At 39.6% G+C, this 18,034-nt stretch overlaps 1 protein-coding gene and 1 long non-coding RNA gene across 3 annotated transcripts in view; one reads left to right on the top strand and one right to left on the bottom strand.

The window, feature by feature from the left end:
* Positions 1-18,034, top strand: part of LOC149717669 (uncharacterized) — a 180,873-nt gene that overhangs the window by 79,294 nt on the left and 83,545 nt on the right. The gene's annotated exons all lie outside the window — the stretch shown is intronic.
* Positions 1-18,034, bottom strand: part of LOC149717674 (uncharacterized) — a 67,887-nt gene that overhangs the window by 40,692 nt on the left and 9,161 nt on the right. Inside the window, exon 1 of one of the 2 annotated variants that reach the window (XM_089840502.1) lies at positions 7,793-7,967. The exons of the other annotated variant lie outside the window; for it this stretch is intronic. The gene's annotated coding sequence lies outside the window, so the exon portion shown is untranslated. Of the gene's footprint in view, positions 1-7,792; positions 7,968-18,034 lie in introns of those variants that run through there. 2 annotated transcript variants of the gene reach the window in all.

The raw sequence follows: 18,034 nt of genomic DNA, 5'->3' as shown, positions 1-18,034 counted from the left end.
GATGGTGGTGTCCCCATCCTTAGGAGCCAGCGGGTTCCCCCTTTTAAACATTCTTTCCTGGGATATCTCTTGGCCCGGAGAACCTTCTCCGGAGGACTGGTGGCCAAACGTTTAGCGCTTGCGCGCGCGTTCGCGGAAAAGGACCCCTGGACTTACGAACAGAGTTTTCAAGGGGCGTGGTTTTCTTCGTTAAAATTTTTCTGTACCGGGAAAGTTGCGCAACTTTCCCGATTCTGCTCCGAACAGCCGCTAGGTGATTCTTCAGGCCCCCTTTTCTAACCCTAAACCTTACTCCTCCGACCTAGGCCCTAGAGTAATGAAGTCCCGTTTCGGATAGACTGTTGCAACTAGTATATAAGTGAAAGAGGCAGAGAGACGGGAACAAAGGAGGAGACTAAAGGGGAAAGAAATGGAGCGAAAACGCACGTGTAGTGCGCGATACACGCGGCTTTTTTAGCGCCATTTTTTATTTCATTAATATGTTATCCCAGCTTCTAAACTGTTGTGAAATGAAGTAATTGTTTAATTTATGGTAATTAGGCAAAATCCGTCACAAATTAAGGGTTGTGTTCTTTGGGCGATTTCGAGTCAAAAATGTTCTGTGACCGTCTTCTGATTAAGGTAAATATTAGAGGTAACTCCCGTTGATAAATACACCTTTATTTGAAACTAATCCCCCTTTGAGGGCTGCAACTTGATTATATTATTATTATTAAATCCGAACTCGACCGTCCTCACCTACGTTACCTCAAAAAAAAAAAAAAAATAACAGCCAGTCTGGCCCGTAATAAAAACACGAAAGGAAAACTGCAAAGAAAATAGATTTCTGAATGGAGGGGAAAATAGAGAGGGGGGGGCTAGACTTCCCTATAAAAATGATTATGAGCGCCATCTATAAATAGCAATCTGCCGTGATTCATCAAGAGCTATTAGAAGGACGCGCGTTTCAGCGCCTATCGCTAAATCGGCTCGCTTGATTGAAAAAAAAAAGAAAGAAATTGGCAATTTTCGGATCCTGGCCCGAACAACCACGCCCTACCTGCTAGGAGCACCTCGCCCTCACCTTGCTCCGTTTCTGCCTTGAAAAGGGAAATAATCAGAAGGTTTTATCCCCACTCCGGAAGGGGACTGGTCACGTCCCGCTGTGCTGTACCTACTTACAGAAGGAAATTAAACGGTGGTGCTCCCCCGTTCCCTAAACATTTCTAGAATTAAATTCCAGCCTGAACGGAGAAAAAATTTGGAAATACACGGAATATACCCTCCAAAAGCTAATGCACGTTGAATAATTAAAAATATTAAAACCCATTTTTTTTTTCATGAAATATCAAAATTGCTTTAGTTTAATTTTTATTAAGAGGAAAGTCTCATGAAGTTTTAACAATTTATTTTTTTATATTTTTTCACTTGGGTTTCCAGGAAAGCTAACTTACAGGCGAAAACGTATAATGTATTTTCCCATAGCCCCTGTAGAAATGTTTTTCCCTCCAAACATCGGTGCTCAGGGACAAGCTACCTTATAGGCCTTTAAGCTATAAATATTAGTTTTTAATTAAAAACTTTTAAATTCGTAACTAACTTAACTCAGGTTACTTAATTACTTTTATTTAAATTAAATATATTTGCAGATATTACTAATATAAAACAGATACTTTCCCTTTAATGAAAAATAAACGAGAGTAAGACAAAAAAAATATTTCGTAACATTTTATAATTAAATTTTGCCTCTTGGCCCGATCCTTTGCTAGATTACTTTCCTTAATGAAATTTAAGAAAACGCCCCCTTTTCCTGACCCCCCCTTCTATCTTTTCCATTCCCTCCCCCATCTTCTTCTGGTCCATCCATTTAATATGGGGAACGAGGCGGAATCTTCAATTTTCATTATTGACCCAAAGCGTCTTATCGCTTTTCCCTCCGGAAACCCTAATTAATTAGAGCTAGGATCCACGCGCCATTTTTTCGCGGTTTTTTTTTTATTTCTTCCCGCCTTTTCTTGGGCTTTATAGGCTTAGGAAACACGCGGGATCTACTACGGTACCGCCCAAGAATATTTTCGTTAGGATTCCTATCTTTATTCTAATATCTTTTGACCCCACGTGACTCTGCGAACCTTCTTTAACGTGATTTGAGCGCGTGGTGGTGTGGTAAGGTAAGGATTCAATTCCAATCTGTAGGCTAGAGGTCAAAAGTGGGTAGAGGGTATTTCAGAGTAAAAACATTGTAAATGCACCCAGATTAAAAAAATTTTCACATCTCGTGTTCGAAAGGATTAATAAGTTTACGATCTTTTGGCTCTCGATATTATAGATCCTAGCTCCACCCTACAAATATAAGATCAGCTAACGGTCTCGACTCTTTCAATATTACACCCAGGATGTTTTATATAACCCCATGGGAATTTTTCTGGCGGGAAGGCCCTAGAGAGATTTTTGGTTGATTTCGCAGCTATAGCGCCCGGAACTAGGCTTGGACATATACCATATATAAGATCCCCCGTATCTTTTAATCGCTCATTATCAAAGCTAGGCCTAACCCTAACCTCCGGCTTTCTATAGAAGGAATCGCCCTCTTTTGTTTAATCTAATTAATAAGGACTCGTTGATTAATGATTGGCCATGCCTCTTCCTTTATCCTCTCCAGCTTCGTTCGTTCTCAATTTTACAACCAATCATTTTGACGAATTCCGTATTAATTTTAGGAAAATGACGGGGTTTAGCCGAGAGAGAATAGAGGGAGACAAACCACTTCGCCCTTCTCTTAGAATAGATTATAATCATTAAGGTATAATGCCTCTTTTAATTTTGTATCAAGGGAAGATGAATTAATATTATTTTATAAATTAGTTTAGTAAGGTGAAGGATATCTTATTATACTTCACCTTCCCTTTTGAAGTCATCTACCCAACGCTATTATTATTTTTCAAAGTATCCTAAACGTTCCCCCGTAAAAAGGCAATCCGCCGAGATGTAATCTTCCCTTTTTTTTCGCCCTGAAGTTTCGTGCGCACCTAGAGAGAGAGAGTCTATCATGTTTTATTTAAACCAACCTTCAACCAAAAAGATTTCGCTTCTTTCTGCTACATAAATGGAACGCAAACCTTACGGGATTCGAGAGGAAGGGAGGAAGGAGGTGTAGGAGGGGGTTTGACTTAACTGTTTTTATGATTAAATTTTGTCCATTTTTCTTGACATCCGTGTTGGCGGGCCCAAATTGAAAAAGCCCCTCTGATTTGATAGTTTGATAGTCATATACTTTGGATTAAATTTGCCTCTTTAGGAGAAGGTATGATCCGTTTATATTTGAAGCGAGCGATGTTTCAGAGTCTCGCCCTTCCCAGAGAGCGTGACTCTAACAGATCAGAAAATACCCCCTATACCTGCTCCACCACTCTACGCTTTTTCTATTACAAAACTATAGTACAGGTTCATTGGGTTTTGTTCGTATTACACCACCCATGGTATACTTTCGAGTTAAATTTATTTTTGAAACTGTAATTGAGGAGAAACATTTTAGGTGTTTGGTTAATGAGAATGTTATAACTCTTTTTCTAAAAGAGATACGGGAAAGCAATTTGAATATTTTATTGGCCCACTTCTTCAATTTAGAACCGTACTAATTACTGGAAGTAATTAAACAAAATAGCAATAGATTTCCTTAATTCTCCCATCCAAATACTTCCTGAACCTCCACTATAAGAAATACCCATTCTTTCTGTCTATCTGTAAGTAACGCTATAGTTATTGAATTCCAACTTACTTATATAGTTAGGAATATTTTTAAAACAAGTTTATCAAAATATTGGAAGATTTATAAATTTATAGGCGTACGGTTCTGATATGTCGATAAGATATCGCCTTACATTCATCCCCCCCTGTTATGATAAATGCTTTACCCAGTGTTAGAAACGTTACGCCTATAAATCCTAAATCTAAGTTATCAGTTTCAATCAACGTCTCGAAGCCCGCGACTAGGGAAAAGGGGCACCGATTTTGTCGTCGTTTGTCGATCTATGACGAATCTTAACTCGTTCTTCTTGCACCAGTCCCCTTCCTTCGGTCGTCATCTTGTAAGATTGACTGTGATGCCGGCTGCTTTGCTGCATATCACGGACTTTTTCCCTTTAAATAATAAACGAGTAATTCTCGCTCCACTCTGTATGCTCCGTGTGACACTATTTCGTCGATGGGAAATAATCTTGGGGAAATAGATGCGCCCATGGCGTGACTGACTTGACTTCTTCCGTTTCTTGAATAATCGTTTAGTTCCGCGGACAAGATGTTCCACTGTGACAAATTAGGCCTTTTCCGCTAGTATGCCTGTCCCGTGTATTTATCACACAAGATAAGAAACGGAACGTCCTATAATCAATATTTATCTATTATCGGACTTTGTGAACTCTGCTGCATGGTTTTCGTATAGTTACTTAGGTCTGAATTTTGTTTGGGAGGTAATGGGGGTCGAATATGTCTTACATTATAAACAAACAAACCTCAATCATTTTCTGATTTTTAATCATCAAAATTAGTCCAATTACTTAAATATATTCATTCATTTGAATCGCGCTTAATTGTGAAATCAGTAAAATGAATTTTTCTTGTTAAAGTATAAATCTGGAGAAAACAATTCTTCGAATTAATTTCTTCTTAGCGAAATTAACTTTAATTTGGGATAAAAGCGAACGCGGCGTTACATTTCCTTCGTTAAAAGCTTGAGAGCGTAAGAGTGGGAGAAAGGAATTTTTACCCTCCGTGCCTTTTCTCTTCTCTCTCCCCTCTCTTGTCTCTCGTTCTTTGCCATTTCCTTTCAACGCAATTAGAGAGAAGTCGTCTCCTCCCTTCCCGTTTTCTTTCTCTTTCTGGCTTTATTGTATACATAAGGATTGGCAGTCAGCGTGGCATTAATGGACAGAAAGATGGCGACTCGAAACGTCCGGCGAAAAGGCCCGCGTATTTGGACTTGGATTGATATAGTAGATGTACTGTACTTTTGCACGTATTTGGCTCGCGCGTCGCTCTGAGACTTTGGGAATGCATTTATCCATTAGGGCACTAACAAGTCCTTCCGCCGTAATTTGACCCCGCACCAAACATCTGCGAAATTGACCTCCGCTCCTTTCCCGCCACCATTAAGGACCCGCAAACCTCTCGCGTTGCGTTGTGCCCTTTTTGGGTAAATACTATACATCAGATCCACGTTTTTAGGTGGAATTGGTGGAGGTGTAGGTCTTTCGAATTCGTTATTGGCGTCGTCGCGGCAAAATTCTTGCAGCTAATGGCTTAATTTATTATGAACGCATTTATCATCTAGAGCCCTAGATAATTAGCAATCATTCTTGCAAATAAATTCGTTACTTAATCTTAGTCATTTGTAAGAAAAATTCGATTAATATCATTTAGGTAATTTCATATAAATTCTATTTTTTTAATTAAAATCTGACAAGCTATGTTGTTTATCGTATTTCGAAGACATATTGTAAAATAACCAGAAATTTCAGTTTACTTAATTAAATTGGTCAAATCTTAATTTTCTTAAAAGGAAAATATTTTGAAATCTTTCAAAAAGCTCGACTCGTTCAAGAAGTTTAATCTCTCGTGATTAGTTGGAACGGGCCACGCACGCGTCAGTCTTAAACCATATATACTGCATGAGACTTGAGCTTTTCTTAAAATTGAGGGTGGCCCGGCCGTGCTCTCGCGTTTAAAACTAATTAATATCTTAAACGCCTAACCCCTTACTACCCGACGCAACCCAACCCTTTTCCCCACTCGTACGTATATATATACATTTTGGCTAAAAGCCTCAAACTTTTAATTGAATCTTTAAATAATGGCCGCCCCATTAATGCCGGACTTCGTGAGCTGGATGCCTTGCTGCCTGCCATCTCCTTCCATCCTTCCTCTCCCCGGACTCTAGCTGGACGCAAAATTTTATGCTTTCTATAAGTAGGAGAAAGCTTGAGAGACTCATTCGCCTCTGGACTCGTGATGGGGACCTTGCCTTAAGTTTCGGATAAATTAAAAGCGGGCTCTAGAAACTTGGGATGGAAAGCCAGTGTGGGTAGGGTAGGGAAGAGAAGCGTCAATATCAAATTTTCCCTAATTGGCCTTTACGACTAAAGGAACCCTAATTTCGAAGAGAGAGAGAGAGAGAGAGAGAGAGAGAGAGAGAGAGAGAGAGAGAGAGAGAGAGAGAGAGAGAGAGAGAGAGAGAGAGAGAGAGAGAGAGAGAGAGAGAGAGAGAGAGAGAGAGAGAGAGAGAGAGAGAGAGAGAGAGAAACGGAGAGAGAAAAGTGTAAAAGGTCGTACGCTCTCTTGTATAACTTTGCCTTAGAACTTTTAAAACCCCTTAACGACAGACTTCATTTAAACCTAGTTGTATATCACACGTCGCAGCCTTACGTCGTTAAAAAACAACAGCTGTATGGAAGCCAGGCTCAAACTGGCGCGACGTTTCTCATAGAAAAGGTCCTTACCTCTCTTTCTCTCAGACATTCGCGATCCAGAATACGTAAAACGTTAACTTTCCTTTCCACTAATAGAATGCATCACTCAAATGTCTCGAAGGGGGTTGAATTAAGGTTGTGTAAGGAAAGGACGTACGAGGGCGGGCTGGGGGAGGAAAGAGTTGAAGTTAGAGGCACCGAGGGCTCTTGGGTCGACGGTTGGGTCAGCGGGACCCCCTTTCTATCCCCTACCCACCCTCCGACCTTATGTTAGTGTTAGATGGTATAAGCAATTAAGGCCAAACCCTAATTAGGGTTCCGTCTTAATTCTAAAGACGTATACTGTACGTCTGGAAGTGGAATAGTGTATAGGGTAAGAGGGGCAATGGTAAAGTCAAGAGCCGCCATAGTATGATAGTACGTCCCTCGGTCCTTCCAATTTCGGCCGCAGTCCCGAACGACACACGCGATGCAACCGGGAAGGAGAGACTGTTCTTCTCTTCTCTTTCAAGTCACCCTCCCACTGTTCAATCATTTTCCCTCCGATGGCATCTCCCTTAACCTCCCCCCCTCCTTACTCTGACTCTTTTCTAATTGGGCTGTGGTAACGAAGTGGAAGGCTAAAAGTATATTTTCTTTTTCGTATCTTATTACATCTTACGCCTTTCCCAGTATTCATTGGGTAACTACGAACATTGGTCCGCGTGGTCTCTGATGGCATCTTTTTCCTTGTCTAAATATAAGTTATTCTAATTGGAGCTTGCTAATTGATTGAAAACTTCTTTTGACTTGGTTTTCTGGTATATAATATATCCCCTGAAAATTATCCTCCTACGAACTTTGACCTCAGCACCCCCAATTTAAATACTAATAAGTTTCTATGGATTAATCCCAAACATTCATGAACTATTTTCTTTTCTACGTAGTCACGTGTCAATGCCGCGAAGTAATTAACCAACCAATCAGCTCCCTGTTTAAATTATTCAATTTTCACTTTAGAATTTGTTGTACCTTTATGGAATATCCCTCGTCTTTCTCACCATCGTCCTTATTAACTGCATTCTATAGCTTTGTAAAGCCTATATAGTCGCCACAGATTGTAACGAGTGGCGCGAATTTTAAAAGCCCGGGTTGTTAGGAAATATAGAAACAGTTTATACTAATACGTGCTACAACCAACACTTTTCCGTTAATATCTTTAACGAATGGGACCCCGCTGTAGAAAATATACGCGGGAAAGACGCCTTGCCGGTTGCTCTCTCTGAATTCAAAGAGATGTAATATGGGTATTCGGGTCGTTTTGGCGCGTCTCTACAAAGGTTTTCCTATACCCACTCGTACATACATACCATCGAGACGAAATATTCCAAAACTCCCCTTTCTTTATGTCAGCAAGTGGTTGCGTTAAATTTTGTAGAAGTGAAGTGATTCGTCAAACAGTTCTACACAAACGCGTACATACAGATGAAGCACTTCTTACTTGGATTTCCGTTTGCAACTAACTCTTCCCTTCAATCGTTCAGATTCCATGCACTTTATCAAAATTTCCGAATATACACCTTCCTCGCCTACGCGTTCATCCTTAAAGCTTTAAACTTCTGGTATAATAAGAGTGGAAGATGTCTATGTATATACGTACGGTGCCGAGCGAAATTAAGGTGAAGTGTTTGTATAATATATATGAGCGGGCCGAAGGGGGAAAGGACGAAGTTCTATATTTTTGTTTCCAACGGCTTTTGCTGATCAAGCATCCCTTATAATTATAAGCGACGACTAATTCCGAAAGGCGACTGGCAACGAGCTGGAGGCGACTGGGCCGCGTCACCTCGTGCTGGAAAGCCAATTAATTAGCGTCCAGCAGGTGCCTCACTGTTCCATGGAGCAAGGCCCGCGCGATCTAGGTCCCCTCTCTCGCTCTCTCTCGATAAACTATTAGCGCGCGCTATGCGCGGGAAAGAGAAAGGTCCCCGTGCCACGCGGTTATAGTCCTTCATCCATCCCTAGCTAGAGCGTGACTCCTTCTATTTGGGACCAGCTTTCTAATAAGTTTCACTCTGTGTATATATAGCGTGCCCACGTTCTGACAAGGACATTTAAGAAGGGACTCGCCCAGAATTAGTCTGGTAAATCTGTACATAAATTAAATGGTGTATTCTTTGGGTCGAACCGAGTGGAAAGTGCTGTCAAAAAACATGGTAGGTGGGTCTAAAACTTTTAGTTACGGAGATATGGTCTCCCAAACATAGATTAGCCCCTACAACAAGGATATAGTCAAACATGTGGAGTAATTAGCTTTACTTTATCAGCTTACGCGCGCTTATACCTAACATCTGCTGTAGATAAAGGTTCAATAACGTTCTTAGATTGAACCCTATGTTCTTTGACACCACTTTCCATTTAGTTTGACCCTAAGAACACACCCTTTACTTCAAGGCCACCTTATTGGGAACACATCAATTTTGTAACGTCCATCTTATTTCTTGAAACGCGACTATAGTCGCTTAGCAGTCCCTTTTTAACTGTCCTTGTCCCTGGTAAGGCGAGCTTTCCTTCTCTAGCTCGATTAAAAGAGGCTCGAAAATTATTTATGATGAATGAGGGTCTCCGAATTAATGCGACCCAGGCGATACGTATAGACTTAAAACCGGTAGGTGTTGGGGGATGGTGTGTATACTCTTTACTTGGCTTGCACCGCGTACACTTTCAAACACACAAACCAACATCGCCATCGTAAGACCCATCGGTCCCCAAAATTAAACATCGCGGGGGAATTTTAATGTTTGTCCTCCGGTATAACCCTGGCCTGTCGAAAAGCTTATAACGTTTATTCACTGTATAGACCGTATACCCAAACTATACAGTCCCTGGTCGGCCTTAATAGTACCCAACACTTTTGCGGGGTTGTGGCAGTTTTAAGTTTGCCAAAGTTTTAAGGAGTGTATCCAGCACCACTATATAAATTGGTTTTCAGAAAATTCGTGACCTAAAATTTTATAAATGGATGTACGTTTTAAAGGTGCAATGGATCTTTTATTTTTCTTCAGATTTTGTTTGTTTTAGAGGTAATTAACACTCATTTTTTCATTTAAGGCGTTTATTAGTAAATTTTTAACTGTTACTATTATCTATTTTTGATTTCTCTAATATACCTTAATTGATATTGAGTTAATATATTAAGCTACATAGAGTGCTGTCAGAAGCGCCGGTGTGACGTCACCCATGCTGTTTTCCCATAAAGAAAAAACGGTAACTGTCATGGCCGCCCATTGCTAAAGGCAGACTCGTGACGTTTAACCTTAGATCTGACGTCACAGCTGACAGCACTCTATTCTATCACACTTCGCTCTATAAACGATACACTCTTTTTAAGATTGGCACGTCTCTATATGTAACGTCCCCAATTGGAATTTGTTACTGGTTGAGAGGTCGCTATTTGATTATACTACGGAAGGAATCGTTTTTCGTATTATTAAAAACTAGTCCGGAGTATTTTTGGGTTTTTCCATGTACGTCCACGAATATTTTTGGATACGTTCGTCCGATTGGAAAAAGGTATAGCCCCGGGGAAATCAAGGCGTCGTCCCAGCCCCCCCCCCTCCGGTCGCGACCCTTATGTATAGCTAAACCCTCCCCCCTCTCAGTCTCTTTTCTGAATAATTAAAAAGCAGAAGAGAGTGGAATTAAACGAGAGAAAACTAAATCAAAAGAAAAACCGCACCGTGCAGGATGAACCAAAAACCCCTGGTGGATTGAATGTTTTTACACTTTTGCGAGATTATTGACTGAGTTGTATTGGTGTAATGTTTTTTGGCAGGTTGTTGCTATACACTTTTGCGTAATTACATAAAGTTAATTTTTATTATTTAGTAGGAAAGTACTGCTCTAATTCAAATCGACGTGTGTTGGTTACTTTTTGGTCGCCATTTTTTAAAAGATGGCGGCGTATTCATTAGATTTACAAGATAAATTGGCAATTTGCGCTGAATACAGAATTATTTTTGCGTACTTAAATTACACTATATATAATATTTGTTTTGGTTACTTCATCTGTATTTAATCTAATTAATTTTGAAAATAGTCATTAATCCAAGGGGGTTTAAATCATCTTGTTTCTCTCGTTTTCTTTCGCCCCCTTCAAACCGACGGAACTCCCTTAACCGAACATATTAATGCGGAGCGTGGACATTTAATGGAATTTTCAATTTTTGGTTCCTGCATGCTAAAATTTATTTCAATATTTACGTGTATACTTCCATGGCAAGTACGGGACGCTTTTTCAAGTGATTACCTACGTTTTTAGTTAGTTTTCATTCGATTTCCTTAGTTCTCTTTCCTTATTTCAGTAATCTTATTTAGAAAGCGTGAGGGTAGCGAGTTTATAATAAGGTTTCGGTGGATTTTTATTCAAATTTAATACCGGTGTACGCTGCTTCGTTCGCAGTCGTCCTGGGACGTAGGATTCCAATCATTTTCCAAGCTGAAATGTTATAACGTCTTTTATTTTAGTTTTACGTTTTCCCATTCCGTTTAATCAGAAGTGTGTTAATTGAAGTAAAATAGCTCAGTGTTGAAGATATTAGCTAGCCTTAATTGAAACTTTATCTTCTAATATGCAAATTATTCTCACAATAATTCGTATAGTTTTTCATCTTTCTCTTTTCTTTGCTATCCTTTACATCTGATAACCGTCTCATTTATATAAACTTTATACTTAATTAAAATTAATGTAATATCAATTAAATTTTTAGATATCGCAAAATTTAAAGATGATAAACTTTGTATAGATCCTTCACAATTTCACAGAATAATTTTAAAACCCCTTGACGCGTTGTACTTCTTTCTGAGTGCTTGCTTGATTATTTAATTAAAGTTGGCGCTCCTAAAATGACAGCTCAGCTGAAAAAAATGTATATATATCCAGAGAAACGTATACCCATCCCCCTCCCATCATCTATTTTTTATTCTCCTTTTTTTAAAAAAAAAAGTCCATTCTAAAACGGAACAATAACCGACGACCGCGGTGGCAAACCAACCCGACAAAACCATTTTTCTCTTTGCCCCTTTTTCTACGTTTCTCCGCAGTGCTTCTTAAAACCATATTCAAAAAAGTGCCAAGCGTGTCGAGTTATGTTGGGAAATTGCGAATGTAATTCGATCCCCCATGAATATGAACTATTTTAGTAATTATAAGTTTATACAGTATGTGTTTGATAAGTCTGCCATAAATAAAAGGGTCAAACTGTGTGCAAGTGTCGGAGATATGTTCTCCCAAACATTTATTGAACCCTTACCTTTCAATATTATTATTATTATTATAATTGAAACAATTCATGAGAAATGGGATTAAAAAAATGTAAAATAAATTTTCTCGGTCACAAACCGAACATTTTTTTTTTCTCCAAGTTCCCTTTTCTGTACCTTAAATTACGTTCGATTTAAGACATTTAATAGAGTTAAAGGCTCTACTCGTCAAAAGAAACAACCGCGTTCTGTACGCGTTATAGCGCTGCCTTTATTAATTCTTAGCTCGTGAACGTATTTTTAAAAGGAGAGATGAAGAGAGAAAAAAAACTAATCAGAAAATATGGTAGCGAAAATATACAGCGCGTGAAACTTTAGCGCTATACGCATTTGCAACGTTAAATTGAGTTCATTTTAAGCCTTTTTCCAATCGTAATCGCGTCGTTTCCTAGATTGTAACTATACTTATAATCGGAACTACCCGGAATTTACTCTATAGGGCTAATCAAAAACTCCCAAAAACTAAAATATGTCTAATATAATTTCAAATGCAATAGATAGCTTTAATAATTCAGCAAATTGCGACTGGAACCGAGCGCGAGTCTGGTGTGGGAAGCAATCTTAGTTTGAGTTCATTTAAATGCAAAAATCCTTATTTTCTACTATAAACCGTACGCTTTCCCAGACTGTAACAACCTATATTCTTTGAACCACTCCCGATTTTCTCCGCATACCTAATATAACTTCTAACAACCTTAGCTTCGCGAATACAGCAAACTCCGTCTGCAACCCGGGATGAGGCTTATTGCTCCCGAGCTTCCTCATCCTTTTTCTCCGGCATCTCTTTCTCTCTCTCTCTCTCTCTCTCTCTCTCTCTCTCTCTCGCGAACTTATTACAAGTTGGCCGTATTTATAAAAGACCTATACATACATGTATGTTATTACGCGATGTGAGGTTAAAAAAATTGGGGGTTCTAGCCCAGACGACGATACTGAAAAGGTTTTAAGCGCGGTAGGGAATTTGGGAAGAGGAGAAATGGTTCTATAAAAATTGTCTCTCTCGCTCTGTACTCCTCCGTAGCGGACCCCCGTCGCATTTGAAGGGGCTAGAGAAGCGATTTTAATTTAGATAGCGGGATCCCAGTTTGCGGTTTTTGGACGGGTAAGGTTGGTTGGTTGCCCCCTCATTTCTTTGAGCCGAGACGATGTAACAACCCGGAGAAGATGCCTGCATCGGTGGTGGTATGTCGCGGGGATTCGCTTTTTTTTTCTGTAGTACAGTTTTTTTCCTTCTCTCAGCGTATTACGTAAGGGGAATTGTGTGGGAGGTTTCAAAGATATTACAATCGAAGCCTGCATGGGAAAAAGAAATTTACGTAGCTATTTTATAATGGGATTGGAAAATTATGCTTTTTAATCAAATTCGGTGGTATATACGGTTTTGGGCTCTCTCATGATAGTGATTTGTTGTATTGGAGCGTTTTAGGAAACTGACCGAAAATGTGTACGCAAAAATGATGCGCTCTAAAAGATACACGGAATATTTCAAGTTTTCGGTCAGTTTTCTTTTAAATTTTCAAAGAAACCTTCTCAGGTATTTACCTGTTTTTGGGGACAATAAATGTTTGGGAACCCATATCGTCATAACCAGATGTTGTAGACCCCCATGTTCTTCGACACTGAACACTCAGTTTGACCTTTAAAGCACACCCTTTAATTTATGGCATACTTATCGAAAAACATAGTATTTTTGTATAAATATTATTTTCATTGCCTTTTTTATCAAATGGTGATGTGGCTTAGCCCCACAAAATTTCTATCTAATGTACTTTTGTCTGTTTAAAAAAAAAAGTCGAAAGCTCCGATGAATAGACAACCGATAACGGTTTTTTTTAAACCCTTCAATATTTTGGAAGAGGAGAGATCATGAGAAGAGAGTGAGAGACTAAAAAAAGGGGGAGAATGAGGTGACGAACCGTAAGATGGGGAAAAGGGGAATGCAGCTTCAAAATCACTACCCCCGGTTTTATCATTACTTCCATAAAATTCTGTGTAACGAGAACCATACGATTCAGACTATAGAATCAGCAACTTTATACCTCTCTCTCTCTCTCTCTCTCTCTCTCTCTCTCTCTCTCTCTCTCTCTCTCTCTCTCTCTCTCTCTCTAAATGTGTGTCTGTATCTCCTTACCAACGCGGAGGAGATTGGGGGAAAATCTATTTTCCATCTGCTTCTTTCGTTTATGTAGAAAATTGAAAATGAGAGGGTCGACTGTTTATAGTGAATCCGAATTTTCCCTAGGGCTTTCTTGTACAGGGGTTTAAAAAAAGTGGTGTTGAACCAAAATACAGTGGAATGATTCAACTATGAGTCGAAAAAGGTAACTTTTATGACCGATTTTGTCACAAATTACATCCTTACTGGTTTTGATTTAAGTGTCTTATAATAAAAAATTTAATTTAGACAATATTAATTTTAATTAAGGGGTCATGGGAAAATCAAAACACTTAGAATCGTAACTCGCGTTAAGGTGTCCCATGTGGGGATAAAATATCATAGAAATTATTATATTTTCGACTCAAAATTGATTCCCAATAGAACCTACTGCACTGCACTTTTTTTGTTACACCCTGTATTATCCACCCTTCAATATATATATTTTAATTCGAGTTGGGAGGAATATTTCTCAATTGGGGGGCTCTTTCTGATGTTTGCTCTACAAATAAATAATAATTTTTCTCCAGCACGTCGCGGTTTTGGTTTAATATCGGTTGCGGTGATGGGTCGAAAGCAATCTCTTATATTACGTCGGAGCATATATATATATATATTCGCGTATTTCCGAATAATATTCGCCCGAATTAATCTCCTAGCTCGGGCGAGCGCGTCAACAGTTTACGCCCCAGATTTCAATTTAAAACGATTCATATTAGACCGCGGCGTTATTTCGTTTTGCCGCTTTGCAACATTGCATATGAAGGAATGTTTTTCCTTCGCTCGGTTCGCTTTTATGAAAAAAATAAAAGGAAACCCCTTCTCTTCTATTCTATATAGAACCCGTTTCCATTTATATTAGAATATTGAAGACGAGATAGGTTTATGGCTTGAGCCCAAGCACGATTGAAGTCCCAAACACCAGCCCGCGGATGGATTTCGCCCTCCATTTTTTTATTACAAAGTTCTTTTCTTCCATATAAGATTCATAGCTTAGAGTTTGGGTTTTGCGATGATAGAAATTGTATTGAATTTATTTTCCAAGTTATTGCCAGACATGTTCTTACGCTCTTAATGCTATAGAAGAAAACTGAACTTGTTTGGCGTTGGCCAATGACTTAGTCAGGTCAAGAAGTGATATCTAGTTTATTAGGGAGAAGGTGTATAAGATGCCTAAGTATTCGCACGTCATAGTTCAAGACCCCCTTTCAAAATACAAGGGGGGACTTAAAAGGAGGCCGGGCTATTTCGCCTCTACACAGTCGGAAAATACGCAATTTTCATAATGTGCGTTGCGTTGACGTGAGTTTTCCAGAACCTATGAGATGCTGGTTGTAATTTAGAGGCGGGGATTAACTCCGGAGTTTGGGCTGGAGATAAAGCTGGAAATGTGGCGAATTCATATACCTTCTCCCTAGTAAACTAGATATCAATTCTTGGTCAGGTTTAAACTTAACTGACATCCTATGTTTTTAATCTTTTAGTTCATCTTAAGATAACTTGTTTTAGGAAAGTAATGTAATACCTATATTGGGAGCTATCTGGTCTATTATTGCCCTATTTTATTATATAATCATTCCACAGTGAGTGAAACCTCGGGATACATCTTGAATTTATTTCATCTATAAAATTAAGCTTGGCGGGTTTTAACTAGTACGAGGGGGTTTGTACAAGTAAAACAACCCTTTCGAGGTTTAAATATATAGGCCTACTAAGGATGAATTTGCATCCTTAAAAACGAAGGTCCAATTCCCGTATTTCGTTAACAAAATCGTAAGAAATGGAGAGAAGGTGCATGGAAGAGGAGATAAAATCCGTTGCGGCATTCCCCTGATCGCGTGAATTCCCTAGACGAACTCTCACCTTCGTTAGCCAGCCACCACTGAAGACCTCCGACTCGAAAGGGAATAAAAGAAGGAACGTTTCTGTTAAAAATCAAGATCTGAATTGAGATTGGAGAGAGAGAGAGAGAGAGATACGCTCTCTTCTCGTCTCACGATCCCACTCTTTTCGATCCACTTTTTCGATTGAAAGTGATAGCTAAGACATTCCTGCCTTTAAATTAATACCATAGCTTAAAGGAGGGTGAGTCAAGAAGTGTTTTTCTCAGGCCTTCCATCAAAATAGTAAATGATTATCCCCCGCAAAAGGACCAAAAGATATTTGGAAAAAAAAAGAGAAGCGGCTTTTTATTCTCTCTCTCTCTCTCTCTCTCTCTCTCTCTCTCTCTCTCTCTCTCTCTCTCTCTCTCTCTCTCTCTCTCTCTCTCTCTATCTCGGCATTATCTGAATTTAGATATCTTTCAAGATCTAGATGGTGCTGTATCATCCGCATCCGCATCCCAAACCCTATAGGAATCGAAAGGGGATGAAGTTGATGATGCCAACGAAACTATACCTCGCGTTACACTCTAAATTTGACTCGAATTTCCATAAGGAATCATATTGAATTCTACCCCTTTCCAAGCTTGAAACTGGGAACTAAACATACAAAGATACTGACTAGGATATTTCTTAAGCAAGATCTTAACGAGCCGTATCAGCTCCTGAGAAGTGGTGTTATGTATATATACATATAAAGAGTAAGAAGCAGCTTTTTATGATGAAGAAACTCGCTTATCTTGGAGTAATTAATTTAGAAGAATTCGTTGTTCGGTTTGTACTCTACATCTTACTGGTTCTCACTCGTTAAACATCTGGTAGAATTATCTTAAAAACGTTTTAAGAAACAGTTATTGAAGTTTATCTTATGCCTCTTTTGGTTTTATGCGTTTTGGATGGAAACTCCTGGGTTTATAACTCCAAGTTGTGACTGAGTCGGGGGCGTATTGCGGGGGAGAGGGGGGCGAGCCCCGGGCTTACCGATGGTAAGGAAAAGGGAGGGAGGGTAGGGGGTGGCGATCGGCAAAAACAACTCGTTAAAGAGTTCGTCATTTAAGTATAGAGCGCTCCTTTCCCACAGCGGCGACTTGGCAATCAAAGGCCTAGCTTCCTTAATCAGCCAAACGCGCCCGCCGCGAGGACCTGGATGGAACCTGAGACTCCCTTCTCTCTCACACTCCCACTCATTCTTTCTAAACGAGACCCCTATTCATCCTCTCTTACTCCAGAACTACTCTGGTGTATAGGCGCGCAAGTTCCCCCTATCCACTCCGCGTTACCACCTTCCTTAGAAGATGCTTGCTTCATTGAAGCCTTGTTAGGAAATCCCGGATTAGTAGATTGGAGCCAGAACGTCTATAGAGTGTGTGTGTGTGTGTGTGTGTGTGTGTGTGTGTGTGGAACTTACACAACGCGCGGCATTTTCTAGCTTCTCAAATTGTCCCATCTATTTTCTTCTCCTTCTCTATACTCCCTCCCATCCAATCAGAACCTAAATAAAAAATAGATTGGAGAAATTGGCGGGTTTTTCGCTACACGACTCGGCTAAATAAGAAATACCAAATTTTTTTCCTTTTTTTCTTGAAGGCGCGCGTCTATGTGTCTATCGCACTTGTTAGTAAGGATTTCTTTCGGCACTCTTAGACGAAAATATTGAGAAGAAAATTAAAGAGATGGTGGAACATTATTTACCAATTTGTCCTGGAAACCTCGTTATTTTTAATTAAGAAAATGTGGATTAATTCACTGACAATAGTAGACGGTCCATTTATGAGTGTACCCTTCGTTATAATTCAGCTTATCTTGCCCTTTAAAGTAATGGTAACTTCTCTCATACGTTATATTGATATCACCATCCCTTTAAACAACGTTAATGTAGCGGTTCGTTAGTAGGGAAAATTAAATATTTTTTTTTCTTCAAGACTTCCCTCTCATCCCCCGCTTCCCGTTGGTCCATATCGAAATCAAGCTAGTCTCGCATCCGGTTTTTCTCTTCCCATCTTCATTCTGTAAGATTGCGCTTACGTAGTTAACGTTTTTTTTTTGTGGCACCAGAGTGTTTGTAAAAGGGGGAGGGGAGACCCTTAATCTGCGCCCCCCTTCTTGGCCCACCCCCTTTCTTCCCTTAGTTCTTTCCCGAGGAAGATCCCAAATGAGTGACGTTTACTTTTATCCCGGCCAACGCGAGCTTGTTAGGCCTAATTAGCTATGAGATCCTAAAGAAAAGCTTCCGACGCTATAGCTACTAGCCAAGG

The sequence above is a fragment of the Phalangium opilio genome, unplaced genomic scaffold (genome assembly GCF_054372755.1).
Source record: "Phalangium opilio isolate 3A_F unplaced genomic scaffold, DU_Popi_V2 ptg000003l_1, whole genome shotgun sequence".
In the NCBI taxonomy this organism is placed as follows: Eukaryota; Metazoa; Arthropoda; class Arachnida; order Opiliones; family Phalangiidae; genus Phalangium; species Phalangium opilio.
This window is presented reverse-complemented; position numbering and strand designations above follow the sequence as displayed.